At 39.6% G+C, this 18,475-nt stretch overlaps 1 protein-coding gene across 1 annotated transcript in view; it reads right to left on the bottom strand.

Annotated features, from left to right (window-relative positions):
* Nucleotides 1-403: 403 nt before the first annotated feature.
* Nucleotides 404-18,475, bottom strand: part of LOC124777051 — a 75,516-nt gene continuing 57,444 nt past the window's right edge. Inside the window, exon 5 of the mRNA XM_047252320.1 lies at nt 404-740. The gene's annotated coding sequence lies outside the window, so the exon portion shown is untranslated. The remainder of the gene's footprint in view (nt 741-18,475) is intronic.

Here is an 18,475-nt window from a genome sequence, read left to right as displayed (position 1 = left end):
ACATATACAGTGAGCAAAGTGAGGCTGAATTTTTCTCTGCAGATAATTCAATGAGCAGTAGTTTTAATCATATAGAACACTGACATTTGGTAACTAGGATTTTCTTATACCTTGTCCTTACTGGGGCCCTGTTTAGAGATGCTTTTCTTTGTAGTTATTTTCACATTGTATCATATTTGTTTTCTCTTCCCATCAGTACGTAATGCCTGATGGTATGATATAAGAGAAAATACACTAACTGTTCGTCTTTTCTCAGATTTTCAGTATCATAGTTATTGCATAAATCGGATAGTCACTGTCTGTAAGTAGGTAAAAAGTAGTGCTAAAGTTGTGTCTCCTGCGTTAGATTTTCAGTAGAAACAGTTTATTTAGCATTCATTTCAATGCAATAGTATCACAACATTGTTATTTTTTATTTCCTTTAACATAAATTATTTTACATTGTTACCTATAAATATAAGACATTGATTATATTTTCTTAAAATATTATAACACATAAGTAAAATATCACATTCTTCCAATCTTTTCATTTGGAACTTCTATTATTACTTTAAAATATATTTCTTGGAAAATTACCTACACAACTACACCTATTCAACTACACACATAGTTAGTGGAAGACTAGTGATCCACATCATTACAGATGTGTTTCATGTTTAATAAAAATTAATTAATTTCCCTCAAAATTATACTGAAGTAATGCATATCGTGGAGACAGGACCTCCTCTGGTGTCAGCTACCTGCCAATGTATGAAACAGAATAATAACATTTCATCAGTTATATTTCTCTCAATTCAAAGGATCATAGAAAATATTGAACAGGCACAGGCTTTTAAGGAATTTAGATAAGTACAGTTTATGGAAATTGTAACACAGAGACCACACAGAAAAATAGTTTCTTTAACTACTGCACATAGGCAGTCTGTTGCACCTTGCATACCATACTATTCTTTAAAAATCAGGAGAAATCATAAAATAGCTGCAAGGAACTGAAATAATTCTTTTAAAAATGATAGCATAATTGTTATAATTTTAAAATTTACTGAATAAACCAATGAGTCCACTTTAAACAATGCTTACTCATTATATTGACTTACTATGTTACTGTCTTAAGTTTATAGAAATAGAATTAATTAATACTTCATGATATATACTCAAACATTTCTTATACATTGGTGTCCAAAATTAAAGCAACAAACAGGAATTTTGCAAGGTTGCATTTATGTTGTCACAAAAGAGTACAAACAGATGACAGTAAAGTAGAGACAATATAAAATACAGAACTTAAACAATTGCAACATGCATAATGGTAGACAAAAATGTTCTTAGTTATTTCCAACTTAACGGATTTGCACACATATTTCGACAAATGGTTAATGTGATTAGTTTGGGCTTTGACCACCTCTGGCTGCAATACAGGCCTCACTATGACGGGGCATGCTGTGAGTGATGTCATCAATCTCATGTTGAAGCAATAACACCCTAATCTACGATTTAAGTTCCAATGGCCTGGGGCCAAAATGCAAACACGATTGTCCAGCCTTCAAGCCATTTCACTGTTCAGCAAATTGATCCAACATTGTACCAATTGCACACCACTTATGGATCGGCCTGACATTGTACGAATCACACACCACTTGTGGAATGTGAGTACATGTCTAAGATCCAACTGATATAATTCTGTGAAATATTTGATACGTAATAACAACATCATATAATAACTGTGTTAGAAGTACCACAAAAGATTTATTTCAATCAATACCATATAATATAAATCTGTACAATTTATCTCCAATTCCGGACTACATCCACAATTCACATAATTAGCACTCTTACAAAAAGAAACAACACAAATCAATAATCTTCAAAGATGTGATATTGTTTGAAACATGTGGGTACATTTAATGGAACTTTGCCTCTCTTGCATTCCCATGTTTTTTCACTAAGATTTTTTTTTTTTCATACGAACTTGATTTCCTTGATTTTGATCCCATTGGATCAATATGCTTGGGAAAAGGGGCCCAATTTTTCATGTACAAGCTCTCTAATATATCTCCATATGATATTCATTCTTGTCCTTTACAATCTGGTTTTGGTATCTTCTTCAGAAATAATTTGTTTATTTCAATCCTATAATCAATGTAACTTTGTTTATTCCCTGTTATTTATTTTGTTGCACAAAATGTACAGATTGAAAAGACCAATATTTAACAGACAAAACCAAATTTTTTTTCATGACTGGGAAGCATGCTGTTATTTCGACTTGGTGATCAATTTCAGTCATTCTCTAGTTGTACTCAATAATACAACTCAGCTTAATAGTATGATTGGATTATTGTGTAATCATTCTTACTGTTTTGTGTTTTGTCATCATTATAAAAAAAAACTTACTTACATTTCCATTTTACAGTGAGTATTCAATTGCAGCTCCTCATTCTGTATTCTCCCACCTTTAATTTTAATTTACAGAAAGCTTTTGACATATTCTTTCTGTTCACATGTACAATGACATTTGTTTTGTAATTGTGCAGTAGTGTCATAAATAATTTTGGTGATGAGTATCAATTCTCTAGGTATAAAGTGTGTTCTCAAGTTATTGCTATGGCTTTAAAATATATATATATGCCATGATAAGGTAAACTATGATGATAGCGCCACTGAAGTCTGTTGACTGGGGTAGTAGCTCTTAGCCAACACTTCAGTGGCACTATCATCACAATTCATCTTATCGTGGCCTATATATATATTTTAAAGCCATAGCAATAGCCTGAATCTGGCTCACATAATTTGTAAAATTTAATACCAAATCATGCCTTTTTATGGACTGAATTGTTTGTAATGTATGCATCCCTTATTTTTCATGCATACACTTCGTTCAAGTTTTTGATTCAGATACTTGGTGACGGGTCTTATTTTTCTCGGTTTGTCTGTATTGGCACCCAGATCATTATTTGCAAAGTGTAGACATCTTGTAATTTACAGATATATATTTTAGTTGCATTGTTCTTCTAAATATGGGTGTTTCTATATCAGGCCCCTTTGACCAATTCAGTTGAATTCTTGGTTTTTCCTCTGCACCATTATTATGGACAATGCAAAATAGCTTTTAATTTTATACAATACACAGGAAATCATTTGTTGTCTATTCTTTGTACTCTGTTTGAATTTGTTCATATTTGTTCTGCATCTGAGTGAGCCTCAGTTACAATATTCTCCCAGAAAATGTTACCAGGTGCTATATTAAATATATCTAGTTCTCTTTTATTTACTCCTATCTGATGTAAGTTTATCTCTTTTATGCCACGAGTCATTACATAGCTCCATAGTTTCAGACTTTCATATTTATTTCCAAATCCAGGGCTTTGGTAGTTGACCATCAGTGGTATCATTCTCAATAACTAATCACCTGTATTTCCTCATACAGGACATATGATGTCATTATTCCACAGCTGGTTGCAGAATTATGAAAATAACTCAATGTTGTCATTCTCATTTTTTTTTTTTTTTTTTTTTTTTTTTTAAAAAACGTGTGAATGTGAACTACAGTGATACGTAGCTGAGTGTGATTCAAATAGATAATGAGAATCAGTACAAGCCTGGCCTGTGTTGTGTGTAGTTGGGCATGTCTCAAGTCATGACTGCCAGGTCCGTGCAGTTTACATTTCATGCCGCTGATGTACCATGGGCAAGGGTCATGATAATCGCATTGGCCCCAAATATCCTATCTGAGTCACACAAGGGATTATAAGTGAAGGGGTTAGTAAATTTGTTGCAATTCAACAAAGAAAAGTTGAGACTAATGTTACATCAGCAGGTTTTTGTGCAATTTTCATCTATTTTGAGCCCCAAATACCATTGAAATAACAACAATTTTGTGATTTGAATACTGTTAACTGTTAATTAATTGCCTTGAAATTGTTCACTGAAGAATCTAGTTTCTGTTGGGACATCATCAGTATCGCTTGAAATTCTCATCAGAAGTCCCACAAAACAGGTAATTTATTTGAGGCTTATTGCAATATGATTTCTATTCTAGTTACAGGAGACATTTGCACAATATACTGTAACAACATGGAACATGTCAATTTGCAGTACGGGAGTCATTTGGACAATAGTTAATTAATAGTAATTAATAGTAATTAATAGTTAATAGACCATTTGAATGACTCTTTATTGAAATTATGTGGATCAAGTCAGTTTACAGGATATGTATACATGAATAGTATTAACATTAATGGATGCATTGTCATTTTATTCATAATCGTGCAACCACACTTAAAAACCAGTTTTTTAAAATGAAATTCATCAATAGAATAAAAGGAGTTGCCCAAGAGAAATGATTTTAATTAGATTTAAAAGTTGCTTCACTACCTGTCAAGACATTTTACGAGGGTGAATCAAATGAAAACCTTAAATATTTTTTTAAATATTATTTATTGTGCAGAAGTGGTACAAAGCTGTATCACTTTTAAACATAATCTCAAATGGTTCAAATGGCTCTGAGCACTATGGGACTTAACATCTGAGGTCATCAGTCCCCTAGAACTTAGAATTACGTAAACCTAACTAACCTACGGACATCACACACATCCATGCCCGGGGCAGGATTTGAACCTGCGACCGTAGCAGTCGCCCGGTTCTGGACTGAAGTGCCTAGAACCGCTCGGCCAAAGCAGCCGGCAACATAATCTTCTCCATGCTGAATGCAAGGCTAATGTTACATCAGCAGGTTTTTGTGCAATTTTCATCTATTTTGAGCCCCAAATACCATTGAAATAACAACAATTTTGTGATTTGAATACTGTTAACTGTTAATTAATTGCCTTGAAATTGTTCACTGAAGAATCTAGTTTCTGTTGGGACATCATCAGTATCGTTTGAAATTCTCATCAGGAGTCCCACAAAACAGGTAATTTATTTGAGGCTTATTGCGATATGATTTCTCGTGCACCACATGGTGTACCTCTTCATCAGAATGGAACTTCTTTCTTCCCACTGCGCCTTTGAGTGGTCCAAACATATGGAAATCACTTGGGGCAAGGTCTGGTGAGTATAGTGGATGAGGAAGACACTCAAAATGCAGGTCTGTGATTGTTGCAACTGTTGTACGGGCAGTGTGGGGCCTTGCATATTCATGTTGCAAAAGGACACCTGCTGACAGCAATCCACGTCGCTTTGATTTGATTGCCAGCCGCACATGATTTTTTACGAGATCTGTGTATGATGCACTGGTGACAGTGGTCCCTCTAGGCATGTAATGCTCCAAAATGGCACCTTTTTTGTCCCAAAAGAAAATCAGCATATCCTTCCCTGCTGATGGTTCTGTTCGAAATTTCTTTGGTTTTGGTGATGAGGAATGGCGCCATTCCGTGCTCGCTCTCTTCATTTCCGGTTGGTGGAAGTGAACCCAGGTTTCATCCCCAGTAATGATTCTTGCAAGGAAGCCATCACCTTCTTGTTCAAAGCGCCAAAGAAGTTCTTCACAAGCATCAACACATTGTTCTCTCATTTCAGGAGTCAGCTGCTGTGGCACCCATCTTGCAGACACTTTGTGAAACTGGAGCACATCATGCACAATGTGGTGTGCTGACCCATGACTAATCTGTAAACATGCTGCAATGTCATTCAGTGTCACTCGGCAGTTTTCCTTCACTATGGCTTCAACTGCTGCAATGTTCTGTGGAGTCAACTCATTGTGCCTGACCTGGACGAGGAGCATCTTCCACTGAAGTCACACAATTTGCGAACTTCCTACTCCATTCGTAGACTTGCTGCTCTGACAAACAAGCATCACCGTACTGAACCTTCATTCGTTGATGAATTTCAATAGATTTCACACCTTCACTACTCAAAAACCGAATAACAGAATGCTGTTCTGCCCTGGTGCAAGTCGCAAGTGGAGCGGCCATCTTTATACTGATATTGTGACGGTATGTGTGCATCTGCACTATACTGCCACCTACACACCATTCTGCATGCTGTTTGTAGCATGCTTACCAACTTACAGGATAACAGCGCGAAATTTTGATTTGTTATTACAAATTTAAGGTTTTCATTTGACTCACCCTCATACATAATTAAACAAATGATCAAAAATTTTTTTCCTGCATATTGAACTCACCTCTGAACCTCTGACAGCTTTAAGAATGGATATTAGAGACCATTTTTCCCTCCAGTGTATGTACATCATTGTTCTTCTCAAACTATGATGGATTATATATGACAAATTTCATTAGCAAAAATAAGCATTGTGAAAATGCAATGCCTAGTTCTTTCAAGCGGTACCTACATGATTTCCATGGGCGCATAGCACATATTATTCTCACTGCTTGCTTTTTTCAGTCAGTACTTCCTTTTTAAGTGATAAGTTACCTCAGAAAATTATTCCATGTGGCATTATTGAGTGGAAATATGTAAAATATATCAGGAGGTTGATGTATTCATTTCCAAGATTTGGGCAATTGTATGAAGAGCAAAAGTTGATGAAAATTTTTTTGAGAAGCTCAGTAATGTGCTTCTTCCAGTTCAAGTTTTCATCAATATGTACACCCAAAAAATTTGGAGCATTCTACCCCACACACTGCCTCCAGTTCATGTGCTACACCAGTTGTTGGTATGACTATTTGTTGCACAGAACTGAACGTAGTGTTTTTCCATTTTCACAGAACCATTTAATAGCTCTGGAAAATATCATTTAACTCTTCTATTGCTTTCTCTCTAATGGGATTTATTATAATACTAGTATCATCTGTAGAAACTACCAATTTTGCTTGCTTGTTGAGCATTAAGTGGAAAAGCATTCAAATGCATAAGAAATAGGAGTGGACCAAAAACTGAACCCTGTGGGACATCCTTTATGACTTTTACCCCAACTGCTAAAATTTTCTACCTTTCCAACGTTGTATGAATTATTCAGCACAACCTTCTGCTTTCTGCTACAGACGCGATACAAACCAGGTGTCTGAAAATCCATAAATTCCATAAAACTTGAGCACCAAGGCCTTGGAGAGATCACAAAAGATACCAACTGGTGATATATTATTATTTAAGACTTGAATGAGTGTATAAATTGCATTCTCTTTCAAGCAACCTTTTGGAATACAGACTGTGGTATGCTAAGTAAATTGTTTCCAGTTAAGTGTGCAGCTTCTCTTGTGTAAATTTTTTTTAATATTCTGGAAAAAGATGTCAGTAAGAAAACTGGATGATAAGAATTCAGTTTCAAATTCCATCAAACCTGCGAGAGCTTTTCTCTCTCTCTCTCTCTCTCTTTTTTTTATTTTTTTTTTTAAATTGCAGTAGCTTCAGTGAAGGATGCTGGTGCTACTACTAGTTGCTTAAAGTTTTGTGGAATGAAATTTATAATATATTCTCTTGCTTCTTCAATGGAACCATTTAGTCTTACATTTGCTGCTATATTTAGAAATGGATTGTTAAAAGTATTTATGAATTGTGAATCATCAGTCACAACATTGTCATTTAGTTTAATTGTTATGGAATCCTGTTCACTGACTGGCTGTCCTGTTCCCAGTTTGACAATGTTCCATATAGTTTTAATCTTGTTATCTATACAGGGTGTTACAAAAAGGTACAGCCAAACTTTCAGGAAACATTCCTCACACACAGATAAAGAAAAGATGTTATGTGGACATGTGTCCGAAAATGCTTAATTTCCATGTTAGAGCTCATTTTACTTTCGTCAGTATGTACTGTACTTCCTCGATTCACCGCCAGTTGGCCCAATTAAAGGAGGGTAATGTTGACTTCGGTGCTTGTGTTGACATGCGACTCATTGCTCTACAGTACTAGCATCAAGCACATCAGTACATAGCATCAACAGGTTAGTGTTCATCACGAACGTGGTTTTCCAGTCAGTGCAATGTTTACAAATGCAGAGTTGGCAGATGCGCATTTGATGTATGGATTAGCACGGGGCAATAGCCGTGGCGCGGCACGTTTGAATCGAGACAGATTTCCAGAATGAATGTGTCCCGACAGGAAGACGTTCGAAGCAATTGATCAGCGTCTTAGGGATCACAGAACATTCCAGCCTATGACTCAAGACTGGGGACGACCTAGAACGATGAGGACACCTGCAATGGACGAGGCAATTCTTTGTGCAGTTGACGATAACCCTAATGTCAGCATCAGAGAAGTTGCTGCTGTACAAGGTAACGTTGACCACGTCACTGTATGGAGAGTGGTATGGGAGAACCAGTTGTTTCCGTACCATGTACAGTGTGTGCAGGCGCTATCAGCAGCTGATTGGCCTCCATGGGTACACTTCTGCGAATGGCTCATCCAACAATGTGTCAATCCTCATTTCAGTACAAATGTTCTCTTTAGGGATGAGGCTTCATTCCAACGCAATCAAATTGTAAATTTTCGCAATCAACATGTGTGGGCTGACAAGAATCCGCATGCAATTGTGCAATCACGTCATCAACACAGATTTTCTGTGAACGTTTGGGCAGGCATTGTTGGTGATGTCTTGATTGGGCCCCATGTTCTTCCACCTACTCTCAATGGAGCACGTTATCATGATTTCATATGGGATGCTCTACCTGTGCTGCTACAACATGAGCCTTTACAAGTACGACACAACATGTGGTTCATGCACAATGGAGCTCCTGCACATTTCAGTCGAAGTGTTCGTATGCTTCTCATCAACAAATTCAGTGACCAATGGATTGGTAGAGGCGGACCAATTCCATGGCCTCCACACTCTCCTGACCTGAACCCTCTTGACTTTCATTTATGGGGGCATTTGAAAGCTCTTGTCTGTGCAACCCCGGTACCAAATGTAGAGACTCTTTGTGCTCGTATTGTTGACGGCTGTGATACAATACGCCACTCTCCAGGGCTGCATCAGCGCATCAGGGATACCATGCGACGGAGGATGGATGTATGTATCCTCGCTAATGGAGGATATTTTGAACATTTCCTGTAACAAAGTGTTTGAAGTCACACTGGTACGTTCTGTTGCCGTGTGTTTCCATTCCATGATTAATGTGATTTGAAGAGAAGTAATAAAATGAGCTCTAACATGGAAAGTAAGCATTTCCGGACACATGTCCACATAACATATTTTCTTTCTTTGTGTGTGAGGAATGTTTCCTGAAAGTTTGGCTGTACCTTTTTGTAACACCCTATATAATAGAGGGAAACATTCCACGTGGGAAAAATATATCTAAAAACAAAGATAATGTAACTTACCAAACGAAAGCATTGGTATGTTGATAGACACACAGACAAACACAAACACACACACAAAATTCAAGCTTTCGCAACCCACGGAAGGAGAGGGAAAGACGAAAGGATGTGGGTTTTAAAGGAGAGGGTAAGGAGTCATTCCAGTCCCAGGAGCGGAAAGACTTACCTTAGGGGGGAAAAGGACAGGTATACACTCGCGCACACGCGCGCGCACACGCGCGCGCACTCGCGCGCGCACACGCGCGCGCGCACACACACACACACACACACACACACACACACACACACACACACACACACACACACACACACACGCACATACACACACACATACACACACACACACACACACATATCCATCTGCACATATACAGACACAAGTAGACATATGTAAAGGCAAAGAGTTTGGGCAGAGATGTTAGTCGAGGCAGAAGTACAGAGCAAAGATGTTGTTGAATGACAGGTGACCTCAGCAACTTGAAATTAGCAGAGGTTGAGGCCTGGTGGGTAATGGGAAGAGAGGATATATTGAAGGGCAAGTTCCCATCTCCAGTGTTCTAATAGGTTGGTGATAGTGGGAAGTATCCAGATAACCCGGACGGTGTAAGACTGTACCAAGATGTGTTGGCCGTGCACCAAGCCATGTTTAGCCACCGGATGATCCTCATTACCAACAAACACTGTCTACCTGTGTCCATTCATGCGAATGGACAGTTTGTTGCTGGTCATTCCCGCATAGAAAGCTTCACAGTGTAGGCAGGTCAGTTGGTAAATCACGTGGGTGCTTTCACACGTGGCTCTGCCTTTGATCGTGTACATCTTCCGGGTCACAGGACTGGAGTGGTGGTGGTGGGAGGGTGCATGGGACAGGTTTTACACCGGGGGCGGTTACAAGGGTAGGAGCCAGAGGGTAGGGAAGGTGGTTTGGGGATTTCATTGGGATGAACCAAGAGGTTACGAAGGTTAGGTGGACGGCGGAAAGACACTCTTGGTGGAGTGGGGAGGATTTCATGAAGGATGGATCTCATTTCAGCGCAGGATTTGAGGAAGTCGTATCCCTGCTGGAGAGCCACATTCAGAGTCTGATCCAGTCCCGGAAAGCATCCTGTCACAAGTGGGGCACTTTTGGGGTTCTTCTGTTGGAGGTTCTGGGTTTGAGGGGACGAGGAAGTGGCTCTGGTTATTTGCTTCTGTACCAGGTCGGGAGGGTAGTTGCAGGATGCGAAAGCTGTTTTCAGGTTGTTGGTGTAATGGTTCAGGGATTCAGGACTGGAGCAGATTCATTTGCGACAAAGACCTAGGCTGTAGGGAAGGGACCGTTTGATATGGAATAGGTGGCAGCTGTCATAATGGAGGTACTGTTGCTTGTTGGTGGGTTTGATGTGGATGGATGTGTGAAGCTGGCCATTGGACAGATGGAGGTCAACGTCAAGGAAAGTGACATGGGATTTGGAGTAGGACCAGGTGAATCTGATGGAACCAAAGCTGTTGAGGTTGGAGAGGAAATTCTGGAGTTCTTCTTCACTGTGAGTCCAGATCATGAAGATGTCATCAATAAATCTGTACCAAACTTTGGGTTGGCAGGCCTGGGTAACCAAGAAGCGACCCATAAATAGGCTTCCCTCTCTTTCCCTCTTTCCTGATGAAGCAATCGCGGGTTGCGAGAGCTTGAATTTTGTGTGTGTGTTTGTGTGTCTATCAACATACCAACGTTTTCATTTGGTAAGTTACATCATCTTTGTTTTTTAGATATAATCTTGTTATCTGCGTTATTTATTTCTATCAGGACTGGATGTTAACAACTTTCCTTTAAATACTACAATATTTTCTGTAGTCCACAAGTAATGTTGGATCTTGACTAACTCTGGCCTCTGCTTAAATTTCCCTATTCTTCTTCTTCCATGAGATTTCAATTTCCTTAATTATCCATGGCTTACTTTTTTATGTATCTTTTGGATAACTTTTTAGGAAAGCAACTTTCAAATAGTGACACAAATTTACTATGGAATAAATTGAATTTGACATTAACATATATGTCATCCTTACCACCCTTTTTAGTTTCCTCTTATAACATTGTATCCTGTTCTCATTAATAAACCTCACTGCTTTGTATGAACATGCTTCCAAGTTGCAAGATGCAATACTGTTTATTTCCATTAATTGGGTGTTGTTTCAGTGTGAGCACTGTCTTTAAAAATGCTATCAATCAGTGTTCTACAAATTTGCTGCACACAAGTTGGAAAATTGACTATTGAAATTAGATTAAACCATCCAAATAATAATTCTAGTTCATTTTTCCTGTTCATATCTTTTAAGAAATCTGCATGAAATCCCCACAAACTACTAACTCTTTCTTCTTGTCTGACAGATAATGCATCTAAATATCTCATAAATAGCTGAAAGTTTCCTAGAGGGGACCTGTAGACTGTTACAATTAGCAGAAAAGTGTTCTGCAGTAACAACTCACAAGCACGTGTTTCTAGGTTCTGATCAATGCAAAATCTATTTCTTTCGATACTTTTCACTATGTGTCCAACTTTTACATATGTTAAAACTCCTCATTTTTCCATGTTAATTCTACATTAAAATGATGCAAGTCTATAATCCCTGATATTTAACATCTTCATCCCTGTGGTTACATGGTGTTCAGGCAGGCACTGAACACCTATTCCTTCAGAATTTTCCTTTCCTTCTAAGCATACAATAAGTTCATCTATTTTGTATTTCAACCCTTTAACATTATGGCTAAGCAAGTTAATTTTATTTTTTTGGAAACTGTCACATTTGTTATGGTCTTTACTGCTCTAATTTCTTTCAGTACTTTCTGTCTGTAACCAGGCTCTAACCTAAAAAAAAGTGTCTCTTTGATTCCAGTAATCACAAGAATTTTGTCTTGTGTGCTTGTGGCTACCCTTACACTTTTTGCAAGGTGCTCAGCTAATCTTTACATACCCATCATATTTAGGTAAAGGCCATGATTAATATATCCCCATTTCCCAGTTGCAGCAAGAAGCACAGCACATATATGAGACTTTTTTTCAGTCGAAAGCAATTCCCTCAGCTCTTTGTTCACATGGCTAACAGCTGTGTTAACCCAGAATTGGTTATGTCACTGAGGAACTTTGACAAACACAACAAGAGTGTGTGCTGTTGCTGCTCCTATTTTCTATTATGTATTGCAACAACATGGAAAAAGTCAGTTTGCAGGCTATTTAAGTAATTTTTATTTAAATGTTGTTGAAGCCAGCCATTTACAGCTGGGTTTACATAACTCGAGGAAAAAAACCAATAAGAGAACTAAGCATGAAACGTCTAAAAAAGTAATCATCTTTGGAGAAGCAGGAGCTGTCCAGAAGAAACGTATGGTTTATTTACAGATAAATGCCTTTATATACCTTTTGGAAAATACTGAGTTACATTATGTTTCAGAGCCCACTTTACGTTGTAAAGCACCCTTATAACAGGCTGGGTAAGTCAGTTCAAAGGCAATGCATACCACCTGTGATGCAACCATTACTAGTAAAGCACTATGGTATTCAATCTGTCCTCTAGTTTGATTACAGCTTTACCTTTTTCATAGATTTTGTGGAAAATGATAGCTCCAACAAACTTGGAACCTTTTTAGCTGACTTTCGATTCAAGCTTCACTGCCTGTCAGGAATTTTATACCATTACATAAATGATCAAGGATTTTAATTGTAGCATTATTCTGACGCAAAACATGACTTTAAAACCATGAAAATAATTTGTTTCTATTGTTGTCACTACAGTTGTAGAAGTATCTGTAGATGTAGACACTACTACTTCTTAAATGTAACTGGTATTTTAGAACTATATATAAAAACAAAGATGAGGTGACTTACCGAACAAAAGCGCTGGCAGGTCGATAGACACACAAACAAACACAAACATACACACAAAATTCAAGCTTTCGCAACAAACTGTTGCCTCATCAGGAAAGAGGGAAGGAGAGGGGAAGACGAAAGGAAGTGGGTTTTAAGGGAGAGGGTAAGGAGTCATTCCAATCCCGGGAGCGGAAAGACTTACCTTAGGGGGAAAAAAGGACAGGTATACACTCGCACACACGCACATATCCATCCACACATACAGACACAAGCAGACATATTTAAAGACAAAGAGTTTGGGCAGAGATGTCAGTCGAGGCAGAAGTGTAGGCAAAGAAGTTGTTGAAAGACAGGTGAGGTATGAGTGGCGGCAACTTGAAATTAGCGGAGATTGAGGCCTGGCGGATGACGAGAAGAGAGGATATACTGAAGGGCAAGTTCCCATCTCCGGAGTTCGGATAGGTTGGTGTTGGTGGGAAGTATCCAGATAACCCGGACGGTGTAACACTGTGCCAAGATGTGCTGGCTGTGCACCAAGGCATGTTTAGCCACAGGGTGATCCTCATTACCAACAAACACTGTCTGCCTGTGTCCATTTATGCGAATGGACAGTTTGTTGCTGGTCATTCCCACATAGAATGCATCACAGTGTAGGCAGGTCAGTTGGTAAATCACGTGGGTGCTTTCACACGTGGCTCTGCCTCTGATCGTGTACACCTTCCGGGTTACAGGACTGGAGTAGGTGGTGGTGGGAGGGTGCATGGGACAGGTTTTTCATCGGGGGCGGTTACAAGGATAGGAGCCAGAGGGTAGGGAAGGTGGTTTGGGGATTTCATAGGGATGAACTAACAGGTTACGAAGGTTAGGTGGACGGCGGAAAGACACTCTTGGCGGAGTGGGGAGGATTTCATGAAGGATGGATCTCATTTCAGGGCAGGATTTGAGGAAGTCGTATCCCTGCTGGAGAGCCACATTCAGAGTCTGGTCCAGTCCCGGAAAGTATCCTGTCACAAGTGGGGCACTTTTGTGGTTCTTCTGTGGGGGATTCTGGGTTTGAGGGGACGAGGAAGTGGCTCTGGTTATTTGCTTCTGTACCAGGTCGGGAGGGTAGTTGCGGGATGCGAAAGCTGTTTTCAGGTTGTTGGTGTAATGATTCAGGGATTCCGGACTGGAGCAGATTCGTTTGCCACAAAGACCTAGGCTGTAGGGAAGGGACCGTTTGATGTGGAATGGGTGGCAGCTGTCATAATGGAGGTACTGTTGCTTGTTGGTGGGTTTGATGTGGACGGACTTCACCTGGTCCTACTCCAAATCCCATGCCACTTTCCTTGACGTTGACCTCCACCTGTCCAATGGCCAACTTCACACGTCCATCCACATCAAACCCACCAACAAGCAACAGTACCTCCATTATGACAGCTGCCACCCATTCCACATCAAACGGTCCCTTCCCTACAGCCTAGGTCTTCGTGGCAAACGAATCTGCTCCAGTCCGGAATCCCTGAATCATGACACCAACAACCTGAAAACAGCTTTCGCATCCCGCAACTACCCTCCCGACCTGGTACAGAAGAAAATAACCAGAGCCACTTCCTCGTCCCCTCAAATCCAGAATCCCCCACAGAAGAACCACAAAAGTGCCCCACTTGTGACAGGATACTTTCCGGGACTGGACCAGACTCTGAATGTGGCTCTCCAGCAGGGATATGACTTCCTCAAATCCTGCCCTGAAATGAGATCCATCCTTCGTGAAATCCTCCCCACTCCGCCAAGAGTGTCTTTCCGCCGTCCACCTAACCTTCGTAACCTGTTAGTTCATCCCTATGAAATCCCCAAACCACCTTCCCTACCCTCTGGCTCCTGTCCTTGTAACCGCCCCCGATGCAAAACCTGTCCCATGCACCCTCCCACCACCACCTACTCCAGTCCTGTAACCCGGAAGGTGTACACGATCAGAGGCAGAGCCACGTGTGAAAGCACCCACGTGATTTACCACCTGCCTACACTGTGATGCATTCTATGTGGGAATGACCAGCAACAAACTGTCCATTCGCATGAATGGGCACAGGCAGACAGTGTTTGTTGGTAATGAGGATCACCCTGTGGCTAAACATGCCTTGGTGCACAGCCAGCACATCTTGGCACAGTGTTACACCGTCCGGGTTATCTGGATACTTCCCACCAACATCAACCTATCCGAACTCCGGAGATGGGAACTTGCCCTTCAGTATATCCTCTCTTCTCGTCATCCGCCAGGCCTCAATCTCCGCTAATTTCAAGTTGCTGCCACTCATACCTCACCTGTCTTTCAACAACTTCTTTGCCTACACTTCTGCCTCGACTGACATCTCTGCCCAAACTCTTTGTCTTTAAATATGTCTGCTTGTGTCTGTATGTGTGGATGGATATGTGCGTGTGTGCGAGTGTATACCTGTCCTTTTTTCCCCCTAAGGTAAGTCTTTCCGCTCCCGGGATTGGAATGACTCCTTACCCTCTCCCTTAAAACCCACTTCCTTTCGTCTTCCCCTCTCCTTCCCTCTTTCCTGATGAGGCAACAGTTTGTTGCGAAAGCTTGAATTTTGTGTGTATGTTTGTGTTTGTTTGTGTGTCTATCGACCTGCCAGCGCTTTTGTTCGGTAAGTCACCTCATCTTTGTTTTTATATATAATTTTTCCCACGTGGAATGTTTCCTTCCATTATATTGATATTTTAGAACAAATTTTATGAGTGAAGAAAGGTTATCTCAAAAGAAAGTTTATATTTGATGTGTCAAAATAAAATAGAGGTTGAGGTCTATTGACAGAATATTTATTATTGAAATATACAGCTTGAAAATAATGCCATTTAACCGCAAGGGAGCATGCCTATGGCACCCATTTATATGATGAACAGATTTTGCATTTTGGCTCGGCATATAGAAACTAGGATGGCTGCCACTTCGCTGCAGAAATTTTCTTTCACTTGCTTCAGAGAAGTTGGATTATTGACATACAGTTTAGATCTGACATAATAAAAAATCCATGAGGCCCAAATTTGGACTGTGTGGGGACCAATTTTGTCACCCGTCCTGGAGATCAGTTTAGCAGGGAAAATTTCACAAACTCGCAGTGTAGGTGCATTGGACATTTATGTTGTGGCTTTGTCTTGCTGAAACCATGTTCTTTGGTTATAACTGGGAAAGTTTTGCAATTCAGGCACCAAAACATCATTTATCGTATTTACTCGAATCTAAGCCGCACTTTTTTATCTGCTTTTTGTAATCCAAAAAACTGCCTGCGGCTTAGAATCGAGTGCAGAGTAAGCGGAAGTTCTGAAACATGTTGGTAGGTGGCGCTACAACTAACTTCTGCCGTCGAATATGTGCAGCGCTACACAGGCATGCTTGTGCAGACTCAAAGATAAATACTGACGCCAAAACCTCTGCGCCAATAAATAAATTAAAAGAAAAGGTAGAAGAATGTAAACATTATGCCATGTATTCTTTCGTATTTGCTGCTATCTCATTTAAATCCTATCTGCCTAATAAACTAGGAAACTAGGGTGAGACACCAGCAAGCGCGGAAGAATATACATATCATGTCATTATTATATTCGTATTATTCTTATGCTGGATAGTGATACAGTCAGAAATGAAGCACAGCAACTGACTAGATTCAAACCAGACAAAACATTTGGAAAAGGAAGGGTACCCTTATAAATACGGACTGAGCGCCTGACACATACCAATGGCTACTTGATAAAGCTTGTGTGTCTCATGTTACAATGGACCAACTTTGTTTCAATTTGGAGGTGCGGTCTAAAACTTTGGTCTCCCCCTTGAATTTCGAGTCTCAAATTTCAGGTGCGGCTTAGATTCGGGAAAATTTTTTTCCCTTGCTTTCGAGTCTCATTTTTCAGGTGCGGCTTAGATTTGAGTGCAGCTTAGATTCGAGTAAATACAGTAATGTTGTCACATAATGATCCGAATTCACTGCAACTGCATGATCACTCTCGTCCTCAAAAAAGTATGAGTCAGTCATTCCTCAAGTCAACATCACAACATCTACAGCAACTTTTGGCAAATGAGGGGGTTTCTTGTGTTTCTGTTTAGGATTTGTTGCACTCCAGAAGTGACAATTTTGCTTATTGATGTGACTGTTCAAGTGAAAATGAGCCTCATCAGAAAACAAGATGATGTTAAATTAATGGCACTCAGTCACATCATTAGCGAACTGCAGCCAGTGTCCAGCATCCCAAGGCTTTAATTCTTGCACCAGTTGGATTTTGTGAGGGTGCAGTTTAAGGTCTTTTTTCAGAATTTGGTGCAGTGGTGATCTATGCACATTTAAAGAACTAGCACACTTATAAATAGAGAAGTTAGGATCATCACGAACAGACCAATTTACACTCTCAATGGATTTGCCTATTCTTGATGACCTGGGTTACCAGGATTTCAGGTTGGTAAGTGTTGAATTAGTCTCCTCAAACGTTTTCATCCATTTTCAGAAGAGGGGAACACTTGAAGTGTCATTTACATCATGCAGTCACTGCAGTAACTGAATCACCTTTTTTTGTAAAATTCTCACTCACAGAATGCAAGGTCCACTCCTGTGAAGCACCTCTTATCGAGTGAATTCCTAAAGCCTAAGCAAGTGATGAATGTACCCACCACTCTTCTTGGATTTGTTACAGCATGAACAGAGAGCTCTTCAAATATCTTTAGACATCTGAGATGCTGTTGTTACAAACCTGACTTCTTAAACTGTTATCTACCAAATGATCATGATGCAATCATTCCACATATTATTCTTAGGGCATGGTTTTGTTTAATGAAGACTATCTTTCTTAATAATGAATTATTATGGAGCATAATTCCATTGGACATTTGAGATATGACTCAAGTCATTGTTCATATGATCACATAATCATATGATTTTCTGAATGAGATTTTCACTCTGCAGTGGAGTGTGATATTTTAATGATATGATTTTCTAATGATATGTTAAAATCAGTTGATATTTCCTAGTATAACGTAAATATGCACTAGATTTTGGCTTCTCATCATCAACCATTTCCTTCCTTCCCTGGATGAATTCCCTATAGAGAATACACTCAGATTTTGTGTGTCAATTCTTACAAAAACTGTCTGTTGCCAACAGAAACCAATGTACAGGATGTTTCCGTAAATGTGTGCAAAAATGTAGCAGCACATAGAGAGTGCTCCACTGAACAATTTGAGGAAGGGAACCTAGTGTCAGGGAAACCAGCTTAAGGAGATATGGAAGTAAACTTTTCTGTCACTTTGTCTAGCATTACTGTCTTTCAGCTTACTTAAACTAACATGCATACAAGTTTACACACACTGTGCTGTTTATTTATATGTATATTCTTTATTTCCTGCAAGGAAATGAGGAGAATGAGCCTAATTACTTGGAAGT

Source organism: Schistocerca piceifrons, chromosome 2 (genome assembly GCF_021461385.2).
Source record: "Schistocerca piceifrons isolate TAMUIC-IGC-003096 chromosome 2, iqSchPice1.1, whole genome shotgun sequence".
NCBI lineage: Eukaryota > Metazoa > Arthropoda > Insecta > Orthoptera > Acrididae > Schistocerca > Schistocerca piceifrons.
This window is presented reverse-complemented; position numbering and strand designations above follow the sequence as displayed.